This window comes from Neopelma chrysocephalum, unplaced genomic scaffold (assembly GCF_003984885.1).
Source record: "Neopelma chrysocephalum unplaced genomic scaffold, ASM398488v2 Primary Assembly neopelma1_96424, whole genome shotgun sequence".
In the NCBI taxonomy this organism is placed as follows: Eukaryota; Metazoa; Chordata; class Aves; order Passeriformes; family Pipridae; genus Neopelma; species Neopelma chrysocephalum.
Genome location: NW_020925072.1, coordinates 11964 through 16866, shown reverse-complemented (window position 1 = coordinate 16866; position 4903 = coordinate 11964).

The window sequence follows — 4903 nt, the reverse complement described above, 5'->3', positions numbered from 1 at the left end:
CCCTCAGTGCCAGCCCCTCTGCCCAGCCCAGCCCAGAGTCCTGGCCCAGGGACAGAGCAGCCTGTCCCCAGGGGGGCTGCAGAAAGAGGTTTCTCTGTGTCATAGATTCCTCTCTGCAGGCCCAGAAATGCTCCCTTGCTCTTCTGCAGGGACATCCCTTTGCCCAGGTCAGTGTGTCCAGGCTGCCTTGGCCAGTTGCAGATCCCAGCCTGGGATCCCTGCAGGGCCCTGAGCTGGAGGTGCTGCTCTGCACAGGGAGGGGCTGTGGCACCCTGGGCTGACCCTGCACTGGCCATGCTGGTCAGGGTGGGGAGCAGAGCCAGCAGGATGGGGATCACTCCTCTCCACCCTCTGCCATAGTCCTGGAAGGCTCAGTAGCCAAGCACAAGGCTGGGCAGGACCATGGGCTGTTTCCAATGGCACAAAGGGCAGGGCAGGGCTCCACTCCATCCAGCCTGTGGGCTGGAGAGTTCTTCAGGACACCCTCCTGGAAAGCCCACCCCTGGCTGCTTAAAACCACTCTGAAGGCATTGGGTGGGGTAACTTTCAAGAATTGGGATCAGCACCTAGCAAAGGCTACATGGCTACTCAACACCAGAGGCTCCGTCAATCGAGCCGGCCCTTCCCAATCAGAATTTCTTCACATTGTGGATGGAGACAAAGTCCCAGTAATTCACTTGAGAGGTATGTTAGGTAAAGCAGTTTGGATTAACCTTGCCTTGAGCCAAGGCAAACCCATTCGTGGGATTGTCTTTGCTCAGGGACCAGGATATACTTGGTGGATAATGAGAGGAGATGGAGAGAGCCGGTGTGTGCCTCAAGGAGATTTAACTTTGGGGGAAAATTAATTCGTATTCTGAGTTGTATGTTACAAGAAATAAGTCACCAGACGAGGAAGACCCAAACTAAGCTGATGCTGGTGTTAAACAATAAGATAGCCTTAGAAGACAAGACCTGTATCAGCGCAGGATACAGGCGAATATGGGATATGGGTGTGACGTAAAATGGTATGGAAAAAGGGGTGGAGATTGTAGTGGGTTTGTTTACCTAAATAACATTTCCTTTTCCTGGGAGAGAACCTAGGGTAAGTCAGCTGATTTATTTTGACCAAACAGATATTCCATACCCTGTTACGTCAGCTCAGATATAAGAGAGCGAGGAGGAAGCAGTTTGCTCTCTCTCTTCCGGGATAGCTGCCCTGTAGACAGCCGCTTTCCCTCGCTTCTTATGGGGAAGTAGAATTTTACTGTTAGTTTCTTTTTCCCTGTGTGTGTGTAGTGCTTTTAGTCTTATTTTCCTTCTCAGTGTATATGTAAACTGCCTTTCCTTAGTAAATCTGGTTTTTTATGTTTTTTTTTTTTTTCTTCTCTTTTCCCTTTCCCTCCGGGGTGGTGTTGGTTAACGTAGTCTAGATGGACACCTGGTGTTCAGCCAAGGTGAAACTACCACAAGGGGCCATTCTGGAGTGGAGAGGATAGTCCGTGACATCACAAAAGGGCCCAAAGCACATGGGTTGGTCTGCACTGTGCTGGTGTGGGGGGTTGGTTCTTTGGTCGCCAGGGGCTATTCCGGAATGGAGAGGATAGGCTGTGACATCCCAAAGGGGCCCATGGCACACAGGTGGGGCTTGACTTTGGGGTTGTAGGAGGTTGGTTCTTTGGTTGCCAAGGCCCATTCCGGAATGGAGAGGATAGGCTGTGACATCACCAAGGGGTCCATGACACATGGGTGTGGCTGCATTTCAGGGTGGTGAGGTGTTGGCTCTTTGGTTGCCAGGGGCTATTCCGGAATGGAGAGGATAGGCCGTGACATCACAAAGGCGCCCATGGAACACGGGTGGGGCTGCACTGTGGGGTGTGAGGTGTTGGTTCTTTGGTCACCAGGGACTATTCCGGACTGGAGAGGATAGGCTGTGACATCCCAAAGGAGCCTTTGGCACACGGATGGGGTTGAACTGTCCCATGGTGGGGGCTTGGTTCTTTGGTTTCCGGGGGTGTGGTGGGGAAAAAAGGTGTTTTTTTCCCCTGGAGTTCAAAAAATGGGAACCGCCGAGGGGGTGGTGTCTCTCCTGATGTTGACCCAATCAGCGCCCCTGCAAAATTCAAACCTATCACACCAGAGCGGAAAAGAAGGGGGATGAGGTATTTGGAGAAGAAGTGGCCATGTTCTGAGAGCACGAGGGGAGAAGGGGCAGGAGCCCCACTGGGGACCACGCCCCCTCAGCCCCCTGGCTGGGCTCCTAGAAACTCGGAAACAGTGTTCAACTGGACCCAGGTCTGGGACTGAAAAAGCTGGGAGTTTTTCTCCACTGGGAGTGGGCAGCAGAAGATGGAAAGGCGGCAGCAGAGACAGCACTGAGCAGAGGCTCTGGCTGAAAGCCAAGAGATAAGAAGCAGCAAAGACGGCCTGCAGCCAAGCAGGAAGACACAGAGATGTCTAATGGAGAGAGAGAGAGAGAGAGAGAGAGAGAGCGAGAGAGAGAGAAAGAACTAAGTTCTCCAGAGACAGTTTTGGGGGTAAGAACTGAATCCAAGTCCCCAAAAGCCCTCTGAGAGCCCTCCTAGGAGGAGGCAGTGGACTCCTACTTGATGGAAGTCCTAAAATGCAGCATGCAGCAGAGAGAGAGAGAAGAGCTAAGAAGCTCAGACATCCTGGAAGCTGGAGTGGGACGGCTGGAGGGAATGCGGAGGAGGGCCTTGCCCCCGCCCGCTGCTGCTGCCAGGCTGGCAGCTGAGACAGAGCAAAGGAGCTCTGTGTGGTGGTTTGAACCTCCCAAAGGATCCAATTTTTAAGTTCAAGCCCCCCTCCCACAATTTGCCCCTGTGAGAGGGTTTAGTGATGGTGACGTGGTATCTTTTTCACTTCATTTGGAGAGTTTTCAGACTAAACACAACCATTCGTTATTGGGGGAAGGGAAAAAAATATTTACAAAGGTTTATTTACACACACCTATATATATATGTACATTGAATTAAATTCCTCTTTTCCTTCAATAAAAGTGCAAGAAAGAAAAAGTCTTTCTGTCACTGCACAGGCCAGAGTTCCTTTGGTTCAGTTTTCTTGTGGCACTGGTTAGTGTCCTCCATTTTTTCCAAGGCAGCAGATTTAAGTATGGCAGTCAGGATTTTCGTTCTTACTTTATGGAAATTTCAACCCCGAGCCCGAGCCTTCAAGGGATTTCCTTGCACATCTTTACTCCTCTTGGGCTAGAACATTGAAGGCAGCTTTCAGTTCAGTCTTACCAAAGCTCTTTTGCTCTGTCTCAGCTTGCCAGCATGATAGAAGCAGCAGCAGCAGCAGCAGCAGCAGAGGGCACAGGCACCTCCCCCACATTCCGTCCTGGCTCAGCTCTCAGGACAACTCTGGGTTTTTCAGCTCTATTCTCCCTCTCTCTAGCTGCTGCTGCATTTTGGGACTCCCTAAGGGTTTGGAAGTCCATCCCTCCTCTTCAGGAAACCTCTGGGTTTTGGGAAAGTAATACAGTCTTACCCCAAACCAGCTCTGTTGAGTTTTCCTCTGTTTTGTTGCCAGCTCTCCCTCCTGCAGGAACATCTCTACGTCTTTCAGCCAGCTTCATGTTATCTCGCTGCTCCTGGCTATCTTTTTGGCTTTCAGCCATCGCTGTCTCTGTTCAGGGCTGCTCCACTGTTGCTTTTCAATGTCTTCTGCTGCTGCTGACAGTAAGGAAACTCCTCCAGCTCCTGATTACGGGACCCGGTCCAGCTTTGACACTACACTGGGTCTCCCGTAGCATCAACTGGGGGCTGGGGGCCCTTGGCCCCCAGAGGGGCTCACTGGCCCCCTGCTTCCTTCTGGCTCAAATCATGGCTACCTAACCTCTAAACTACTTCACCCCCTTCTCTTCCGTTTCTGTGGGTATGTAATTTCCGTAGGGCACATGTGAACCTTTGATTGGTCCAGTATTATCAGTGGGGCAAACCATTGCTACCCCAAAGAAAAGGTTTTTCAAACCACCACAATGCTTGACTCCACTGCCTTGGGCTGTCAGTAGTCCCCTCTCTTCCCAGATGGCTCCGTGGGCATGTACAACACTAAATGCATATTTTGATAATATGCATATTTGTGATAATACCCCCAGAGCAACATTCAACTGCTCGTGTGTTAAGGTTTAGTTAAATCTGGTAATCCTAGTGCTGAAGCTGACATCAAGGACCATTTCAGTTGTTTAAACACATCTCTGGTCTCCTCTGTCCATGTTACAACTCCCTCTTTGGTCGTTTTCAGGGTCAAATTGTTGGACTGTTCTTAAAGCCTTGTGGAAGGACTCTCCAGGTTAGTTGTGTTTTCCTCCCTGTCTCAGGATTTTCCCACTCAAAGGCAAAAATCTCTTGGCTGTCTTTGTGTACAGGAATGCAGAAAAAGGCATCTTTAAGATCAAGTACAGTGAACCATCCTAAATCCTCTGTCAATGTGGTTAACAGTGTATAGGGTAGATGTCCTCAGTTATTTTATTGATGGCCCTAAGATCTTGGACCAGCCGATAGCTTTTGCCATCAGCCTTTTTTACCAGTAGGTTGGGGGTATTAAGTCTGGATTCACATTCCACCAGTAAACCAAATTTAAGAAACCTTTCAATTATAGGTGCTAAGCCTTTTCAGCTTTCTAGTTTCAAAGGATATTGGTTTTGCCTTACCGGGACTGCTCCTGCCCTGAGTGTGATGCTCACTGGTTCAGTTTGTTTTGACTTCCCAGGGTACTCGCTGGCCCAGACTAAAGGTATGACAGCATTTTTAACTTCTGCAGGGATCTCTCCATGACTTTCCTGTATAAAGAAAGCAGCTGCCTCGATATATTTAATATCTGGATTTACAACTTTTTTTTCCCCCCCTTGCAGAATTTTATTTCAGCTTCTAATTTTTTTCCTTATGTCATCTGTGGACTG